Source organism: Gymnoscopelus microlampas, assembly GCF_963454915.1.
Source record: "Gymnoscopelus microlampas genome assembly, chromosome: 17".
NCBI classification, from domain to species: domain Eukaryota; kingdom Metazoa; phylum Chordata; class Actinopteri; order Myctophiformes; family Myctophidae; genus Gymnoscopelus; species Gymnoscopelus microlampas.
Genome location: NC_139954.1, coordinates 48,556,494 through 48,578,483, shown reverse-complemented (window position 1 = coordinate 48,578,483; position 21,990 = coordinate 48,556,494). Strand labels below are relative to the sequence as shown.

Genomic DNA, 21,990 nt, shown 5'->3' with positions numbered 1-21,990 from the left:
AGTGGGTTGGCAATCTGGGAACCCATCGCCAAATAAAAAGGAAAAACAGCGCCCTCTGCTGTTTTTTACTTATTCACTTGGCTCTGGGCCGAGCTGAATGGAGCACCCGTGCGCAAGGAAACCGGGTTTTTGGTCTGCCCTCAGCCTTTCACTTCCGGTAGTGCGATGTTTTGATTCCCACTAACAATATTTATCCACGGAAAACTAACACCAGAGAACATGGATGGTTTTGGTTATAAACCCACTTGTTTCTATGATGAAAGAGCAAGTTAAAATGTTCTAACTTTCCGTGGTCTTGTCGGCTTCGAGGACGCTATTGTTAAATGAGTTTCGGCTTGTTTCTAGTGGGGAAGGAATGGCACACACGTAAATCCCGCCCACTACATTTGATTGGGTAAAGCGCGGCCTGCTTCCTGATCTGATAGCACGCCCACTTGTAACCGATGCACACGGGTTGTCAACGCGGCTACCGACAGATTCAAATGCAGAGCAGAATCTGTTCTGGCCGTTTTGGCTCGTTCATGTACAGTGGTCCCAGCTGCAGTACCTATGAATGGCCAGCATGTCCAATGCACGTCAATGCATCCACTGGGTTCTGGGGGGGCTTAGTATGAGCCTGATGACAGCAGTGTTCTGTTCAGGGCCTGTGGGGATAAGAAACTTGAGAGAAGAAGAGAGAGGTGCTGACAAGTTGTACAAGATCTGAGGCCATAACATTTTGAAACATTTTTGAAAAATGCACGTTGGCAGAATATGGAGGCAGCAGGTGGAGGATTTCAAATGTTGTATAATAATGTCCAACCCTTTGGGGTATAACAGCCAGACGACGGGAGACCCTCTGCCTGCCAATGTATCTGATCTGACACAGTGTTGCCATGTCCGCTTATTATAAGCGACTTTGGCCTTGATTTGTTTTTTTTTGTAAATATTGGGTAATCGCGGGTTGCGTTTATTTTTTGGGGGGGCTTGTTTCTAAAGTGGAAAAGCACCAGAGGAACCAGAGGAACACATACTTCTTGTATGTTACATTATTTGTTCCGGTTATAGGGTACGTGCCAATTTAAAATATGAATACTCTTTCCCACTATAAATAGTGATAACTTTGAGTGAGTGACTGCAGCGGCGTCCAGCGGTGAAGTGATCCTTTTAAAGAAGGAATGATCAGAGAGAGAGCAGACATCAGTCACAACTTCAGAAATGTTCAGACCCTTGGAGAGGGGATTAATTTCAGAGGGTGCCCCTCGCTGTGTGGACTCAGCAGTCAGGAACACAACACAGTGCTTTAGTCCCTTTGTAAGTCCGTAAGCCTTGCAGAGCCATATGTGGCGGCTTGATGTACAAGTACACCCCCTGGACATGACCATGGTATGTCACAGGGACTTACTTACTTACTCCCAGTCCAAAACCCTTGATGCAGAGTTCCAAGCAGGGACGCCCGGCCCCTGGGGTCCCATTTTTATAGTCTTTGGTATTGAAATGAGCGGTTATAAAGTGCCGCCGTTTTTTCCTTTTCCCCTTTTTTCTTTTTTCTCCTCTGTAAATATAGCTTTATAAATACATATCTGTTGGTGACATGTATAGAGGATATGCGTGTGACATCATCATCAAACCCGGAAGTTATGCAGGAATGCCTACTGAGTGTCAAAAAAATACTTTCTGGCCTTGACAGCCCATGCATCCAAACAGAACAATCATATCTGATTGCATTAAACAACATTAAACAATGTTAAACTCATTTTGCATGTTTCTTTGCCACTCGATTTGCCACTCGATGTGCCATTCACTTTAAGCATGCGCATATCCTCTATTGTCAACTCTTTCACTGCCAGACTTATTTCTGGCTGTGTTTGTTTGCCCGGTGCCAGGATTATCTTACCTTTTCAAGTAGTCACAGAACAGTTATCTCCAGTATGATTGATCCCCTGATGGTTGCTAATCACTGAGGGTTTTCAGGTGTGGTTTAACAAATCATCTGTTGTCTGATGTTTGAAGATGGCATGTTTCACTCAAAAATACATGGTAAAAATGATTGGGGGATTTATTTCTCCGTTTATTTTTTAACATTGAAGTGAATGGAGCAGCAACTTTTTGGATATCATTATCTCCTAGTTCCTTTGAGATAAACAAAAAAAACAAAAACATTCATTCAGAAAATACTTGTGATAACTCGTTCTTGGCACTTTTAGCCTAAATGTTTTACTGTACCTCCGTGCTCGTGTTTTTGACTAATACAAGTATTGCATGTTGGGTGTTGTTTGTTTTTTAATGGACCACAATGGAAACAAGCTTCGGCTGTTTTGTGATTGATCCATTTTTCTTTTAAATATACAAGCTCATAGCGAGTACCGCGCTATGAGCTTGTAGATCTGCTATTTTTGACAAATCGTGAAAATTTGTGCAAACCTTTGAATATATATATTTTTTTATGCGAACATTTGTAACTCAAATCTTTGCTTCTGGGGGGGAGGGTCCCGGGAACAAAATATTTGAGCTGGGGGTCCGTGGCCAAATACATATCATTTTGGGGGTCCTTGACATGAAAAGGTTTTAGGAACCACCGGTCTAAAGAATACTGAGCTTTAACCCATTAAGACCTGAGGCGATTCTTTAAAATGTTTTCTAATTTTATTTTTTTTTCCAAAAATAGCAGATATACAAGCTCATAGCGCGGCACTCGGTGCCGCGCTATGAGCTTGTATATCTGTGTAACCCATGTGAACCATAGGGCTACTAATAGTGGGCCTATATATGTAATTTAGAGGTGTAGTTGCATTTCGTTTCCACTGGAGGGCACTACACTACACTCTGTCCTTGCAAGTTGAGGTTAGAGGTAGAATTACATCCTGGTTACTTCCTCATTCCTTCCAAGGAAGATTTAGAAAGGAAAGGACATACTACATCCGTTCTCTAGATATATGACGTGACACTCACGGGTGGCAAAATCGCACCGGAAGTTCGATGAATAACATTGCAGTGGATGGAGCCGGCTGGAGCAGCTCATGAACAAACATTATTTGTGAATGATTGAGACCATTGTGAAATAATCGCTTCAGGAAAATAAAAGAAAACATATCACACATTTGTTTCTGCTGTCTTGTTTTTCCATTTACACTCTACATCATTTTATGTAGGTATCCAAAGAGCAGAGAGAGAGTAATCTCTCATAGAACAAACAGCAGAGGTCGCTGTTTTTCATTTTCAGTTGGGTCTGGCTACGCGAGACTACAGAGAGAGTAAAATTCTCACTGGGCAGCCCCCAACTCCCAGGTGTTCATAGATTGATGAAATTAATTTAAAGGACTGACCTGCAGTGGCAACTATAAGCACATTTACTAAGGTCAATTCATTTTTAATATTAAAAAACAATGAATTGACCTTAGTAAATGTGCTTATAGTTGCCACTGCAGGTCAGTCCTTTAAATTAATTTCATATGTATTTACAAACATTTCCATAACACAATTACCAATAGGACAACTTACTTTGTTGCTTGTGAAACTCCTACTCTCCTACTGAAATTACATAAACTCCTACTGAAAATGTATTAGCTGTGATTAGGTGTTGACTGATTGATTGGCAGACAGCTGTCAATCAATGCCTGTCAATCAATCTATGAACACCTGGGAGTTGGGGGCTGCCCAGTGAGAATTTTACTCTCTCTGTAGTCTCGCGTAGCCAGACCCAACTGAAAATGAAAAACAGCGACCTCTGCTGTTTGTTCTATGAGAGATTACTCTCTCTCTGCTCTTTGGATACCTACATAAAATGATGTAGAGTGTAAATGGAAAAACAAGACAGCAGAAACAAATGTGTGATATGTTTTCTTTTATTTTCCTGAAGCGATTATTTCACAATGGTCTCAATCATTCACAAATAATGTTTGTTCATGAGCTGCTCCAGCCGGCTCCATCCACTGCAATGTTATTCATCGAACTTCCGGTGCGATTTTGCCACCCGTGAGTGTCACGTCATATATCTAGAGAACGGATGTAGTATGTCCTTTCCTTTCTAAATCTTCCTTGATTCCTTCTTGCTAGAGAGGTCTGCTGAGAAGCTGCTGAGAAAATCCCTTGGTATGATTACAACACAAAATAACCATTCATTGTTGATTATGTCAATAATATATGATAGCTAATAAGCACTTTTCTTATTAGAGCCAACTGTGATCCTGAAGGAGAAAGAATTCAGTCAAGTATTGTATGTTCAGAACCCTGGTGAGTGAACAGCTTGTATTCACTAGGCCTAGTGTTAGCCTCAATCTGTTGTTAGCATGTCCAGCTATACATACTTTGCTTACTATTTGAGCCCAGATACCTTTCTTAAAAACCAATCAGGGGTTTATGACCATTGTGTCTAATGTTTAACATGCTTTGGTGCACTCTGTATCATTGTGGTGATGTATAAGAAGCTAACTATGCTAATCGCGAGTAGCATTAAGCTAACTGCATAACATGTGGTGATGCCAGGTTACATGGTTACATGGTTAGACATCAGGGGTGCATACTACATGTTGTTGTGTTGCATCAAAAAGTCACTTTAATGCTCTGTAGTAGCTACAACTACAAGGTCATTGTAACAAGGTTGAATGATAAATGTACTTATTGAATAAGTTCATGATAAAATTCATGGTTAAAGGGGAATATACCTAACATTAATGCTCCTATGTTCCAAAGTATTAAAAAGGTTAAAAAGCCTAAAAAGAATTATATTACACCTAAAAGGTTGATAAGAAATTCATTTGTAAATAATTAATGTGTCATGTTGTTAATATGTTTTGTACATTATATGCTGATTCATTTCATGTAATGGATGTATTTCCTTTGTTAATGGTTATACATGATTTCACTGTATTTGAAGTATATCTTTAATTATTGGTTAAAAGAGATTAAGAAGAAAATAAGTTAATGAGGTTTCATTCACTCATAAGAACACAGAGTAATTTACTATTCTGCACGTTGTGTAGATTGGTTTTTTGACAACCTCAGAACCCCAGAGAAGTCTTTTGGACAAACTCCAGAAGAGGTCTGAAATCTGTGATGGCGAGCCAAGCCCAGTAGAGTCTGTGGATGGTCGTGGAAGCGGTGTGGCCAACCGTGGGACCTGCCACAGAGGATCGTACTTGAGTAACCGACAGATAACAGATAAGATCCAAACTGCTTTCTCTGCCCGAGAAGCAGTCCTTTCCCCATTCTCCTACACTGCTGTCTCTGCCCGAGTAGCAGTGCCCCTCCACCCACGTATACTGACACCTCTGCCCGAGGTCTCCTTTTCCCTACACACACACACCCTCAAGGAAAGAACTGAACTAAGAACTTAAGAAACCGTACACTCACTCTCTGGATCCCCAAATCCTTAACATAGAGTGAATCTTGAGGTTAAAGGACAATTTAACCTTTGTGGACAATTTATGGTATTTGCTATTTCTAAGAGCTCTCTTTATTATTTTCCATACTGCAGCGCTGCCACTGTATTCTGTATTGTATATATATGTGTTCATTGACTGCTGTTGCTGAGGCAATAAAAGACACGTCAATACTGTTCAACTCAATTCTAACTCTTGGCGAGTTATTCAAAGGTAACCACTAACGAACCTAGGTAGATGTCTAGCGCCTCTTGTTCTCTGTCATCGGGGCGGGAGAGGGGGCGCTACACAAAGTTGGCGAGCTAGCCAGGAGTGGTTTGAAGCTCCTTTTCAATTGAAAGTTGAACAGATTGACACTTTTATTGCACTCTTTTGATAATACTCCTACCATAGACATGGATGTGATTCAGACTGAAAACGTTAAAATACCCAATTCCGTCATAGTAAGCGGGGTAATTGGTGATGATGCTGAAATTATTGAACATTTAGTGCATTTTGGTCCTGTTGAGAGGGTAATTGATGTACCCAGTGCCGAAGGGAAGGCTAGAACCACAATCATTGTGGAATTCAAAACAGGTGAACCCATTGAGTCACTAAAAGATGGTTTGCCCTGCAAAACACCCGGTAGAAAACCAGATGTGTTCTACCACATTCAGCTTTTGTCTGAGTGGTATACTGCTAACAGAAGCTCAAGCTTAACTGATTCTTACTTAACTGGTTTGAGGGATACTGCTACACTAAGTGGGGCAGATTTTGAGAAGGTTTTGCTAGAAGAGCTGGCTAAAATTCAAAAATCAACCAAAAGTAGCACAACTGAACCAGAAAAGGAGGTATCAGTAATAAGCCAGTCACAGTCTGCTAGCAGCACAGCCCAAACTGAACCAACAGTTAGCGACAAACAAACTCCTATAAAAATAGGCACTGAAATGATGACCAGCTCCCATGAACATGACTCATTCCCATCCCCTGTAGGTGCAGAAGCATCCTCCCTACATAGGAAGCACACCCTGTACTTACCCCCTGAACAGCTCACCACACCTGAAGTCCAAAAGGTAGTGGTTGAGCACATCATTAAGAGCAATGAAATGTCTTCGCAGTGGCATGGTCATGCTAAGCTTAGATCCTTCTCAGGAAAAACCCCATGTCCAAATTTTGAGTCTGATTATGATACATGGCGCAGTAATGTAGAGTTCCATCTCACAGATGCCACAGTGTCTGACAAACACACAGTCCGAAGAATTGTAGCGAGTCTTCTTCCCCCAGCTGCTAACGTTGTAAAGCACCTTGGATCTATGTCTACTCCCCATGACTATCTCCGCCTACTTGACTCAGCGTATGGCATTGTTGATGATGGCGACGAGCTTTTTGCTAAATTCCTGCACATTAACCAGGACTGCCCCGAAAAGCCTTCTGCCTATCTACAACGATTACAGACAGCCCTCAGTAAAGTTGTTAATAGAGGCGGCATTGTTGCTAGTGAATCAGAACGCCAGCTGCTTAAACAATTCTGCAGAGGTTGTTGGAATAACGATTTGATTACCAACCTCCAGCTCGAGCATAAAATAAAAAATGATCCACCCTCATTCTCTGAGTTGCTCCTCATGTTACGCACTGAAGAGGACCGGCAAGCTACAAAGTCCAGCCGGATGAAACAGCATTTAGGCACCCATAAGACCAAAGCACAGTCAAACTCTCTCAGAGTGGAAAAGTATGACACTGATGATTCCGACACTGAAACTGCTGCAGATGGCGCATCTCCCTTAAATGCCCAAAAATTGGAAAAGCAACTTGCAAAGTTACAGTCCCAAATGGCTTCCCTGAAAGCAGCATTTAGTAAAGGTTCCAACCAGACATCTGCTAAGCCAAAGTCTACACCCAAGGCCCCCACTAAGGAAAAGGTCTCATCCACCGGCGAGTCCAAAGTCACAAAGAAGCCTCGACCAGGGTATTGTTTCAACTGTGGCAAAGATGGTCATATTGCACCCTCCTGCCCCAACGAAGCAAACCCTGAACTAGTTGCGACGAAGCGCAAAGAGTTCAAACAAAAACAAAAGGCCTGGGAGGAACAAAATGAGCAACATTTAAACTAACCTCAGTTCCTGACGAGGGACTGACAGGAACTGAAAGGAAGGAATGTCCCAAACCTAGAACTCAAACTAAAGCATCTATTCAGTCTCATGATGTAGACTGCCAGGTTAAACTACCTAAGGGGCTTGTAGGACAGAAGTATACAGCTAATGTCACTGTGGCGGGGGTTAATTGTAATTGTCTCCTTGACACCGGGTCACAAGTGACCACCATCTCTGCTTCATTCTACAACAGTAATCTGTCAGAGACACCCATCCAACCCATCGATACCCTAGAGGTTGAAGGCGCTAATGGCCAAAATGTCCCATACTTAGGCTATGTGCCCCTCAGCCTTAAGTTCCCCAAGAACTTTATCGAAACAGAGCCTGAAGTATCTACCTTAGCGTTAGTAGTCCCAGACTTACGTAGTAGCTGTGAGCTACCTGTACTGATTGGAACCAATGCACTTGATGTGCTGTACGATGAACACTGTGATGGTAAAAACCCAAACGACTTGTCTCCTGTCTATGGCTATAGACAGATTCTCCGTACGCTTAAGCTCAGGAATGAGGTCAGCTCTACAGGGAAGATTGGCTTAATGACTCTCAAAAGCAAAGTGCAGCAAGTGATACCTGCTAAGGAGAGAGTCCTCCTCGACGGCTATGTTAAAGCCGACACCCTTGGCGAATGTGCAGTTGTTGAACAGCCAACAACATCAACCTTGCCTGGTGGAATCCTTGTAGAGAGCTGCCTTGTCACCGTGCCTAAGCAGTGTCCTTTCAAGTTACCTGTATGGGTCAGAAATGAAACTGAGCATGACATAACACTTCCCCCAACCTGCGTTATTGCCGAGCTTCATACTCCTGATAAAATCTATGACAACTTACCTGCTTCAACCAAAAAGGCTGATCCTGTGAAATGTTGCCCTGTCACTGCCCATTCAGTCGATGAACCTGCCAAGACAAAACTGACATTCGACTTCAGTGATTCCCTTCTCCCAAAAGAATGGCAAGACAGAGTAACACAGAGTCTACATGCTTATGCTGATGTTTTTGCCCAGCATGATCTGGAATTCGGGCATGCATCCAAAGTGAAACATCACATAAACCTAAAAGATGAAACCCCCTTCAAACAAAGGTCCAGACCAATTCACCCAAACGATTATGAAGCAGTGAGGAAACATCTGCAAACACTCCTGGAGGCAGGAGTGATTCGTGAATCAGAATCCCCTTACTCTTCACCAATCGTGGTGGTTAAAAAGAAAAATGGTGACGTCCGTCTATGCATCGACTATCGCAAGCTTAATACCCTGACAATACGCGACGCATATGCACTTCCCAATTTGGAAGAGACTTTTTCAGCCCTTGCAGGATCCAAGTGGTTTTCTGTAATGGACCTAAAGTCTGGTTATTACCAGATAGATATGGAGGAACGTGACAAGCCTAAGACCGCCTTCGTATGTCCCTTGGGGTTCTACGAGTTCAATCGCATGCCCCAGGGCATTACCAATGCACCCAGTACTTTCCAGCGCCTAATGGAGCGATGTATGGGCAGTCTTAATCTTAGAGAAGTATTGGTCTTCTTGGATGATGTCATTGTCTTCTCAAGTACATTAGAAGAGCATGAAACCAGGCTTCTCCATGTCCTCCAGCAGCTGCGAGAGTACGGGTTGAAGCTCTCCCCAACCAAGTGTCATTTCTTCCAAAGCTCAGTCCGTTATCTAGGCCATATTGTTTCCAGCAAAGGGGTAGACACAAACCCTGAGAAGGTCAGTGCCCTCCGCACCTGGCCAGTACCCCAAACTCTCAGTGATCTAAAATAATTCCTTGGTTTCGCGGGATATTATCGCCGTTACGTGAAAGACTATTCCAAAATAGTGAAGCCCTTGAATGATTTGACCGGAGGCTACCCACCGTACAGGAAAGGTCGAAAAGTAACACCTTGCCCCGGAAAGTACTTTAATCCCAAAGAACCCCTTACCAAACGGTGGACCCCTGCCTGCCAAGAAGCCTTTGAGGCAATCATAGATAAACTCACCACATCCCCAGTACTTGGATTCGCTAATGCAGCATTACCGTATGTTCTCCACACGGACGCAAGCACATTTGGTCTAGGGGCTGCCCTATATCAAGAACAGGATGGCGAGATGCGAGTTATCGCCTACGCTAGCCGAGGACTCTCGTCCAGTGAAAAGCGGTACCCAGCTCATAAGCTAGAGTTTCTGGCCATGAAGTGGTCCATTGTGGAGAAATTTCAAGACTACCTATACGGAAACACATTCACGGTAGTAACCGATAACAACCCATTGACATACGTCTTGAAGTCCGCCAAACTGGATGCTGCTAGTTACCGGTGGTTGGCTGCTCTATCCACCTTCGACTTTAACATCAAGTATCGAGCTGGCAAAAGCAACCAGGACGCAGACGGCCTTTCAAGACGGCCTCATGATACTCTGGCCGATGATGATGTCTCTCTTGAGGAACAGGAGCGAATAAAACAATTTGCTTCGCACCATCTATCTTCATCTCCTGACCAACACGATCTACCAGCTGACCCCATTAATGTCCTGTGCCACCGCCATCTCCTAAGTGAAGCAGACGACAACCTACCTTCTATCACCTTGGTAGAGTCCCTTGCTCTCACTGCTGATGCTGTACCAGACATCTATGGCGATGAGGAGGCACAAGGTTGTTCCACAATACCTGCCTACAGCGAGGAAGAACTCCAACAACATCAGAGGTCTGACCCAGACATTGCACATGTTGTTAACTTGCTAGAGGCTGGAGATGAAGCCAATCCCAACCTCAATCCTAACTCTTTAGAGCTGAAGTTGATGCTCAAAGAGTGGAAACGTTTGGAATTGAGAGATGGTCTCCTCTATAGAACTCGCAAAACAGAAGATGAAACCACTTACCAATTTGTGGCCCCTAAGTCCCTACGTTCCACCATTCTCACGTGCCTCCACGATGATATGGGGCATATGGGTGTGGAACGAACTCTCGACCTAGTCAGGACAAGATTTTATTGGCCTAAAATGGCTGCAGAAGTGGAGAAAAAGATCAAGTCATGTGGACGTTGTGTCCGAAGGAAAACACCACCTGAAAAGTCAGCACCTCTTGTGAATATCAACACAACTCGTCCCATGGAACTGGTATGCATGGATTATCTTTCCCTGGAGTCTGATAGTCATAATACCAAAGACATTTTGGTCATAACTGATCACTTTACCAAGTACGCTGTCGCTATACCAACAAAAGATCAGAAGGCTACGACAGTCGCAAAGAGTCTTTGGGAGCAGTTCTTCGTGCATTATGGGTTTCCGGAACGTCTGCTAAGTGATCAAGGCCGGGATTTTGAGTCTCAACTCATCAAAGAGCTCTGCGTCCTTGCTGGTATCACCAAAGTACGCACAAGTCCCTACCACCCAAGAGGAAATCCGGTTGAGAGGTTCAATCGCACTCTTCTCGGTATGTTAGGAACCTTAAGAGAAAAGGATAAAAGTCACTGGCGTGATTATGTAAAACCCCTAACCCATGCCTATAATTGCACCAAGAACGAGGTCACCGGGTTCAGCCCGTATGAATTGTTGTTCGGGCGCCAGCCTAGGCTACCAGTGGATATTGTGTTCTGCTTACCTGTTAAGAATGGTAGTCCTAAATCTCATTCTCAGTATGTGAAAAGCCTGAAAGCCCGTCTTCAGGAGAGCTATGAGATTGCCACCCGAAATTCTCAAAAAGTTGCTCACCGAAACAAACGCCGTTTTGACAAAAATGTAAGAGAGTCAACACTGGAAGAAGGTGACCAAGTGCTAGTAAGGAACGTGCGCTTGCGAAACAAACACAAGCTTGCAGATAAGTGGGAATCTACTATCTACAAAGTCCTTAAAAGATTGGGAGACTTACCTGTGTACACTGTGCAACCCATGAATGGAAATGGTCCCAACCGAAACCTACATAGGGATCTCTTACTCCCTTGCGGTGACCTAATAGAACCAGAGGATACTGAACAGGCCAAACCAAAGGTTTCCCGGCCAAGAACCAGGAGTAGTCAACCTCAACTCCCTGAGGAAAACTCTGATTCTGAGGATGACTCAGGCTTCTGTCCTGCCCTGTTGTCAGTTATTCCGGAGGAAATGCTTGTTGAAACATATGCAATCCCAGGAGGACAGCAACCCACTGTGACTCCAGCAGAGGAGATGCCAGTTAACTCCTTGACCTCCCAGCCTCAGGAAGAGCAAGATGTGGGCAGTTCCGCTGAGTTGCTTACTGAACCAGATAAAGCTCCTCCTGAGACGGTTGAAGGAGAGGAGCCAGAGAGTATGATCGTGCAACTTCCTGCTGAAGAGGATGTGACCTTACCGGACGTGACAAATGAAATCCCAGCTTCTGCTGAGGAAGACAATGATGAATCAACAGCTGAAACTCCAGCTGAGGCTGAGAACGACAATGATGAAGTTCAACAAAACACTGAGGTGGAAAATGAACAAACCTCTGAGACACAAAACACAGAAGATGGAAGTGTAAACATTACAGATGGAGAAAGAAATGACTCTACACGTAAATCTGACAGAACACGGAAGCCCCCTGACCGTTTTCACTACCTTCAGTTGGGTAAACCCTTAGCCTCCTTTGCACAGAGTCTTTTGCAGAGTTTTAATCAAGCTCTAGACACCTTGACTGACTATGATGGTTACTCTATGGACCATAGAGCAGTGCATGAAGGGACTCATGCAGAGTCAAGGGGGGAGGGTGTAACCCATGTGAACCATAGGGCTACTAATAGTGGGCCTATATATGTAATTTAGAGGTGTAGTTGCATTTCGTTTCCACTGGAGGGCACTACACTACACTCTGTCCTTGCAAGTTGAGGTTAGAGGTAGAATTACATCCTGGTTACTTCCTCATTCCTTCTTGCTAGAGAGGTCTGCTGAGAAGCTGCTGAGAAAATCCCTTGGTATGATTACAACACAAAATAACCATTCATTGTTGATTATGTCAATAATATATGATAGCTAATAAGCACTTTTCTTATTAGAGCCAACTGTGATCCTGAAGGAGAAAGAATTCAGTCAAGTATTGTATGTTCAGAACCCTGGTGAGTGAACAGCTTGTATTCACTAGGCCTAGTGTTAGCCTCAATCTGTTGTTAGCATGTCCAGCTATACATACTTTGCTTACTATTTGAGCCCAGATACCTTTCTTAAAAACCAATCAGGGGTTTATGACCATTGTGTCTAATGTTTAACATGCTTTGGTGCACTCTGTATCATTGTGGTGATGTATAAGAAGCTAACTATGCTAATCGCGAGTAGCATTAAGCTAACTGCATAACATGTGGTGATGCCAGGTTACATGGTTACATGGTTAGACATCAGGGGTGCATACTACATGTTGTTGTGTTGCATCAAAAAGTCACTTTAATGCTCTGTAGTAGCTACAACTACAAGGTCATTGTAACAAGGTTGAATGATAAATGTACTTATTGAATAAGTTCATGATAAAATTCATGGTTAAAGGGGAATATACCTAACATTAATGCTCCTATGTTCCAAAGTATTAAAAAGGTTAAAAAGCCTAAAAAGAATTATATTACACCTAAAAGGTTGATAAGAAATTCATTTGTAAATAATTAATGTGTCATGTTGTTAATATGTTTTGTACATTATATGCTGATTCATTTCATGTAATGGATGTATTTCCTTTGTTAATGGTTATACATGATTTCACTGTATTTGAAGTATATCTTTAATTATTGGTTAAAAGAGATTAAGAAGAAAATAAGTTAATGAGGTTTCATTCACTCATAAGAACACAGAGTAATTTACTATTCTGCACGTTGTGTAGATTGGTTTTTTGACAACCTCAGAACCCCAGAGAAGTCTTTTGGACAAACTCCAGAAGAGGTCTGAAATCTGTGATGGCGAGCCAAGCCCAGTAGAGTCTGTGGATGGTCGTGGAAGCGGTGTGGCCAACCGTGGGACCTGCCACAGAGGATCGTACTTGAGTAACCGACAGATAACAGATAAGATCCAAACTGCTTTCTCTGCCCGAGAAGCAGTCCTTTCCCCATTCTCCTACACTGCTGTCTCTGCCCGAGTAGCAGTGCCCCTCCACCCACGTATACTGACACCTCTGCCCGAGGTCTCCTTTTCCCTACACACACACACCCTCAAGGAAAGAACTGAACTAAGAACTTAAGAAACCGTACACTCACTCTCTGGATCCCCAAATCCTTAACATAGAGTGAATCTTGAGGTTAAAGGACAATTTAACCTTTGTGGACAATTTATGGTATTTGCTATTTCTAAGAGCTCTCTTTATTATTTTCCATACTGCAGCGCTGCCACTGTATTCTGTATTGTATATATATGTGTTCATTGACTGCTGTTGCTGAGGCAATAAAAGACACGTCAATACTGTTCAACTCAATTCTAACTCTTGGCGAGTTATTCAAAGGTAACCACTAACGAACCTAGGTAGATGTCTAGCGCCTCTTGTTCTCTGTCATCGGGGCGGGAGAGGGGGCGCTACACCTGCTATTTTTGAATAGCCAAAGAAATCTAAAGTGACACAGATTCCAGGTCTTAATGGGTTAAACTGTTGCCGATATGGTCTTCCAACCGAAGAGCTAAAAAAAAGAAAGAAGAAAAGATAATTCCATAAAATATCTACTGGCATTGGAGAGAATCATTAAACCAACATGGCAACCCGACTCCACATCCTTTCCTCTCGTACTCTTATAAAACCTCTTATAAACTTCACTCATAAAAGTGAAGTGGAGAGGCATTGCTTCAATAAGAAGTGCTGCTGCTGTTATCTCGCTCTAACCAGCAGACTCACCGTTATATTGCTCTATTACAGCGCCTATCCAGACAGGGATCGAGGATACTAGCAACACACACACTTATACACACTTATACACACGCACGCACGCACGCACACACACACACACACACACACACACACACACACACACACACACACACACACACACACACACACACACACACACACACACACACACACACACACACACACACACACACACACACACACACACACACACACACACACACACACACACGTACGTACACAGGCCCCCTGGCTTGTCTGGGGAAGAGTCATGGGTGTCATTAGCCTTGCCGGACCCAGCCAGGACCCGGCCGATACCAGTTCAGAGCTGTATTTTATTCACAAATATCTGGACATGCTGCAGTCCCCATGCGTCCCAACGGTCGTAGTCGTAATGATTGTGTTATAAAATAAAATCACACTTTATTTATATAGCACAGGGGTCTTCAATGTTTTCAGGCCAAGGACCCCTTGGTTGAGAGAGAGATAAAGCAGGGACCCCCATTATATATTGTATCAAATATATTCTTTCTTCATATATTTCATTGGCAGCTTCATAGACTTGTTTCACAGCACTATCATGGATTCATGTTAATGTGTATTTCCAGACATTTAACCATGCACCTAAACAACACTTAGTAAACCCGACCTTTCACTCTGTACTTACTCTGCTCTTTCCCCCCCTATACCAAACCACTTTGCCGAAAATAGCAGATCTACAAGCGCACAACGCCTCGCAGCGCGAGGCGTTGTGTAGTTGTGTGCTATGTTTTGGTTCTCCTCAGAATATGGATGCTTGGTTGAAATCACACAAAGACTGGCCCTGTAGTAACTCTGACGACCCCCTAGGGGTCCTGGACCCCCTGTTGAAGACCCCTGATATTTACAACAATGGAAATTGACCAAAGTGCTGTACAGTACATGGAGGGCAACAACAGGACAGGCCTGTGCAACAAGTCACAGGACAAAGAGCAAAAGATAAAAACATATGAAACTAGAAAAAGTGCTCCTCGGAGCACAGGTCTCCGCCAGGTCAGGTAGCTTATCGTGGCCTCCTGGTGGCGCTATAATAGGCCAATGTGTAAAGGGCGGCATTTCTTCTTAGGCCTTTCACGGCAATCGGGACACTGCATTCATGATGTGAAGCATTTTGTTCCAAAAATGTGTTTTGCTAAATTAGACCTGCTGGTGGCGCTATAACAGGCCAATGTGAAAAGGGTGGCGTTTCTTCCTCGGCCTAGTGGGAATGTGCACTCGCGCTGCGTTCATGATTTGAAGGCTCTTTTGTGGCGTGCCGTCGTGTCAGGTTTTCTTCTCGTTTACATTCCTCTTGTCTCTCGTCCTTGGCAGAGAGGGAACAGATGGGTGACACAGGAAGCAGAATAGGTTAGAGATAAAATAAATAAATCACTTGTTAAGGCAAAGTCCATCTGCATTAAAAGAGATGTCTGGTCCCGGGAAAAAAAAAACAGTTATTCATTTTGTAAGAGCTATGATGATTATTTAAGCTTTGTGTTTAGAGTCATTGAATAATATATGTGGACATGGATACAGTACAAATGGCTTTTGGAGCTGGAGAGATAAGTGAAGTACAAATCAAGGCGAGGTGCTGCGTTGGACAGGTTAATACGCTTTTATTTCATTCATTTATTTTTCATTGCCAGTCGTTGGGCCTCACTTAGCAAGCTGCGGCACGTGAGTTTCATGTTGTCGTGGAATTCTGGATCAATCAGGATCAGTGAGGCAAGAGGAGTTGGAGAATGTGACAGAGCAGCTTGACTAATTTACTAGTATAACACATTCATTGTATATGATGCTGTTTTGTATAACTTGTAGATTCTCAGTCCCACAGAAGGTGCACATTCTGTTGTGACATGGAATCTAATATACTTGTGTTTATCTATTTATCAGATGCTGTAAAGGGGAGGCTGCCTTGAAGCCTGAGGAGCTGCTTAATGCTACATGGTGATCCTGTACCTTGCCTGTAGACCTGTTCGCAATTTGGTGTTGGGGGAATTTCTCGCCTGAACTGAGTCAGTGGGTCCCTAGACATGAAAAATCACGGAGGTGCTTGTCCGCCAGAGTGGCAGGAATGGCGCAATGGCCAAATCAAAAATGGCCGCCATCGACTATGATGAAAATCCAACTTTTTTGTTTCTGAATGTATTTACAAATGTAATACCTCCATTTAGACTAATTGTGGTGTGTGGAATTCATTTCTGATATTGTTATGACCATTCTGGGTGATTTTGACCTTGAAAGGTCATGGTCAAGGTCATTTTGTTATTCTGAAGACCTTGGCCATAACCTGGCCATTGTTAGGAGTAAAAACAGGTGCAATGAGTCTTATCCAACTAATTCTGACATTTAGAATTCCTTTATGGTATTGTTTTGACCATTAAGGATCATCTTGTCATTGAAATATCAATGTCAATGTCATTTTTCAATAATTAAATTACAATTTTGTACTTTACTGTGCCTTTTATTGTATTGCTTTTCATAATAATTTGTTTTATTTACAGCAAAAGACATACATGAGAAAAGTAATTCTAAACATCACCTTTTAACTTTTATTTTAATTGGGTTAGACTTGAATTGGGTTACACTACGCTAGCTGCAAATCAAAGTTGCCCAGAGCATTTTGAGGCCCTGATTGGACAATTGGAGAAGTTGAATCAGGACTTTCTGGAGTTTGAGAAGGAGTGCGAAGCCAAGTCAGAGCTCTGCCAATTCTTTGGAGTTTGGCTAGAATTGGTGGCCGTCATCAAGAATGCTGTAGTCTCTGAAAGAGAAGGAAACTGGGATCTATATGCGGCTACTGTTTAGGACTCCATGCCAATCTTTGCAGAATGTGACTGCATAAACTACCTGCGTCATGGCTCATGGTATCTTGAACAAATCAAAGTGCTAGAGTTCACACATCCTGAGCTCTACCGGCGCTTCTCTATAGGCCAGTGGGTTGTTCAGGATCGACCAGGCTGGTTCTGCGCTGTAGGAGGTGACATGAAGGTTGAGCAGACCATTCAGCGAGTGTCGAAGGGTCCAGGAGGTCACTATGTAGTAGGAGCCACACACAATGCCAATTCTGTGGCAGAGTTCGAGCTCTTGTTCCACGAGATTGGGTCAATCACCAATGTCCTCAACCTTCTCACCAACAACAACACCATGAAACACACAGAAAGCCATCTCCAGCATGCATTGAGTACCACTCGGCGCCTTAAATTCAACCGGAATGTGTCGAAGCTGCTGGACTTTGTGCTAAAGCGTCAGAATCCATACTCAATAATGGTCAGTGTGCCTGTGCCACTGCACAATCTGCTCACAAAGCAAGCTGTTGACCGAGGGGTCGCTCCACGCTTGCTCAACTGTCTCACAAATGGGGAGCGTGTCTACAGCTCATACAGACAGGAAAGGTTAGTTGAGAAGACCAAGAAAATGAGCACAACCATACCAAAGCGGAAGCTACCGCAGTTCAACGAGCAACCGAAGAAGACACCAACAACCATTCTGAAGGAGCAGAAGTTAGTCTCATCCAAAGACATGGCCGAGGCACATAGGAGTATGGACATTGCTAAGGAGCGGGGCATGAACATCCGGCAGGTTTGTTTGAAGGTGACCTTCCAGCTCATGTCAACAAGTCAAAACTTGTCAGTGAAATTGAGCCTGAACTTGACCTCACCCAATGGAGTCCAAAGTCTACTCTTGCCACTCATGTTGTGGTAGACTTCATGTCAAAAATACGGCAGATGCCACTAGCACGATTCCCTACTTTCGGTGCTGTCATCAACACCATCATCAGCTCAACATTATCCCTCTGCGAAGAGCCAGCGTTCATCCATCTCATACTTGATTCCTACATTGAGATGTCTCTAAAGGAAGGGGAGCGCATGCGGCGCACAGACTCAAGAACAGGAATCGACATCATTGGCATGAACAGAGACACACCTATCCCTCAGCAACTTGACAAGTTCTGGGCATCTGAGGAGAACAAGCGGAATGTCCAGCTGCTAGTTCGGGATATGGTGTGCAGTCGAGCCTGTGGCAATACTACCATCATTGTCAGCTCTGTTGTCTCTGAAGATGAGGTGCTCCCAGCAAAGACAGCTGGTGGTGAAGAGATCCCAGACCTCTTGAACTGGATTGAGGAGGCTGATACCAGATTGGTGGTGCATGTGGACTGAGCTGTTCGTGTGAAACAGAGCAAGAGAGTTATCATAGTCTCCAATGATACAGACACCTTTGCATTACTGCTGTACTACACCCCATACTTCCAAGCACTGGGGATGAAGGAGATCTGGCAACAGTATGGCACTGGTGAGAAGCGGCGCATGCTTCCACTGCATCAAGCAGTCTCTCATCTTGGAGCACCACTAGTCAAGACAGTGATCAAGGCACATATCCTGACTTGCATGAGCAAGGTGGGGACCAAACATGCAGCTATGACTTGTGACCCAGTACAATATTTAACAAACTTTGGAGAGGCAGACACCTTGACAGAACAAGACACAGCATTGGCAGAGAAGTACTTGGTACGTGTCTGGGCAGGGGCTAGGTCAAGTACAACTGCTGAGACGTTTGATGACCTCAGGGTAGAAAGCTATACCAGTGCCAGTGCTGGAATTGATGCTCTCCCTCCCACAAGTAGTGTGATCAGAGGTCACATCAAACGAGGTGCTTTTCTGGTGCATAGGGCTTGCCACCTGCTTGTGACGGCCAAGGAACCTGAGGCAAGACTAGAGGCAATGAAACATGGATGGGAGGAGCACTTTAGTACACTCCTGCCATCCAAATGTCTGAAGCCCTTACCACCGAGTCTGCTCACAGTATGCAAGTGTGCAGGCAAGTGTGACACTCGGCGATGTGGCTGCCGTGCTGCTGGAGTTACGTGCATTATATTCTGCCATGGAAAACAGGAAAAACCTTCATGTAAAAACCCATCACACTAACCTGCATGCACACATATATGCTGCACTGTAAGAGAAAAAAGAAAGAAAAAAATGTTGTCTTATGATTTTATTTGTATATCACTTTTATTTCCATGTCTTATTTTCTAATTAAAGCACCCAAATCAAATAAAAGTCAAAGGGGGATATTTAGAATTGGAACATTTTTCATGTTCATGTCTTTTGTTAAAAAAAGGAAAAAAAAGGAAAAAGTACAATAAAAGTGTTTAAAAAAAATTGAGTTATTGAATAATGATATTGATATTGATATTTCAATGACAAGATGATCCTTAATGGTCAAAACAATACCATAAAGGAATTCTAAATGTCAGAATTAGTTGGATAAGCCTTATTGCACCTGTTTTTACTCCTAACAATGGCCAGGTTATGGCCAAGGTCTTCAGAATAACAAAATGACCTTGACCATGACCTTTCAAGGTCAAAATCACCCAGAATGGTCATAACAATATCGGAAATGAATTCCACACACCACAATTAGTCTAAATGGAGGTATTACATTTGTAAATACATTCAGAAACAAAAAAGTTGGATTTTCATCATAGTCGATGGCGGCCATTTTTGATTTGGCCATTGCGCCATTCCTGCCACTCTGGCGGACAAGCACCTCCGTGATTTTTCATGTCTAGGGACCCACTGACTCAGTTCAGGTGAGAAATTCCCCCAACACCAAATTGCGAACAGGTCTACAGGCAAGGTACAGGATCAATGGGGAGCAGCTTGGGTGGATTTTGAATGCACGGGGTTGGTTGATTGTAGCCATGGGTGGGGTCTGTTAGACTATATAAAGGAGAGCTGAAGGAGAGCTGGTCAGTAGAGTGTGGGCTGCCATGGGGAAAGGTTGACACCTTACCTCTCTGTTATTTTGTAATGTTGAGTGTGCGTTGTTTTTTCTTTTGTTATTTCACATATGTTGTCCAGGCCTGGAATAAATACTTTTCATTTTCACCTGCAAGCCTGCCTCCTGGTCGATCTATGACATTTCAAGGGTTTTCCACTGACTAAAATGCCTATACACAATCCCACTTGGTAACAGAGATAATATTACATTTAAGTAAAAGTAAAAGTATCAATACTGCAATGCAGAAATACTCTGTTACAAGTAAAAGTCCGGAATTCAAAATGTGCTTGAGTAAAAGTACCAAAGTGTTGGAATCAAAATGCGCTTAAAGTACTAAAAGTAGAAAGTACTCATTATGCAGAATGTCCCATTTCAAGTTTCCAAATGTATACAAATATTTTCAAATGGCTGAAATGTATATAGGGCAGAAGTGGTTAAGTGGTTAATAACTAAAGTTTTCAAATACATGTAGTTGAGTAAAAGGACAATATTTGGATCTGAGATGTAGTGGAGTAGAAGTGAAAGTATTGGATATTGAAAAAAGAAAAAAGAATACCGTGGCATCTCAAAAGGCAAATATTATACTTTTGCTCCACTATGATTATTTGAAAAATGTACTTACTAGTTACAGTAGATTACAAAAAAACATTACATTACTTGGCTATTTGAAAATAGATGATCTACAGGCTCAAAACCTGTCGCTTTGCGACGCGTTGTGAGCATCGCTGTGGTATATGCGTTGTGTCCCTGTGCTTATAGGAGCAAGTACATTGACCTTGGTGGTACTAACATTGCTTTGATTGAGAGAAAAACTCTTTTCAAACACAGGTTTACGTGTATTTATTTGAATGAAATAAGCCCAGGATCAGACCCGACTTTGAGCTTCAAAGGGCTTTCCTATACTCCGTCAGCAGAGAGTATACATTTAAATGGGGGTTGCAGTGAATCAAAGGAGCTCTGTCGCATAGCACCCCACCTGTATGTGCCCCTCTGTTTACATTTCCTTTTTATGCTTTTTTGTATGCTCATTTGTATTGGAAAGGAGTCTATACAATACATTTTGTTGACAAAAGCCTTCACATTGAATTAGGGTTATTTTCTTCCTTCATGAGATTTGTACAGAGGTATTTGGAATACCATTTGAACCCTCCCTTCTAACAGTCAATGTTGGTATTGTCCCAAAATACTTATCTTAATCCAAACAGGTGGCAAACAACAGTATAGCTTTTGCTTCTCTGATAGATGCCTAATTCTGTTCAATGGGCTAGGGATCTACAAGCTCACAACACGTTGCCTTTAGTGTTGTTGCCGTACTCATATGGATATACATGATAGCTTTATTTTTCCCTAGTAAATACCGGTCCATATCTATCGGTCAGATGAGAATTAATTACATCAATAAACGGAGGAAGGAAACGTGTTAATAATAGTATTTGGGTTTATTCCAGAGAAGAGATCTTACAAGCGTTGGAAAACCATGGTTCCAGATATATTCTACTGACATAAAAACAGAGAGTTTTATACATAACGTGGGGTAACGCCTTTCGTCATCACGTCAGCCGTTAGTTATGTCTCGACTGGCTCCATTTCCTGGGCAACCAAGGTTGTGGTATCATTTATGCATAATGTTTATAACAACAAATCCGTGTGGCAACATTACATTACATTACATTACAGTCATTTAGCAGACGCTTTTATCCAAAGCGACTTACAATAAGTGTATTCAACATAGGTAGGGAACGAAAACTACCAATCACCAGAAGTCTTAAGTGTGTTTCCTGCAAAAAACAAGCAACCAAGAGTATACCTAGCGCTAAGGTAAAAGTGCAATATATCAGCTACCTACTTTCCTAAACAGATGAGACAAAATAGCAAAATCAAATGAGCATGAGCTCAGACAAATAAGTGAA

At 42.9% G+C, this 21,990-nt stretch overlaps 1 protein-coding gene across 1 annotated transcript in view; it reads right to left on the bottom strand.

Moving 5' to 3' along the window:
- Positions 1 to 504: 504 nt before the first annotated feature.
- myo1b (myosin IB) overlaps positions 505 to 21,990 on the bottom strand; it is a 324,638-nt gene continuing 303,152 nt past the window's right edge. The window contains exon 33 of the mRNA XM_084085494.1: positions 505 to 514. The gene's annotated coding sequence lies outside the window, so the exon portion shown is untranslated. The remainder of the gene's footprint in view (positions 515 to 21,990) is intronic.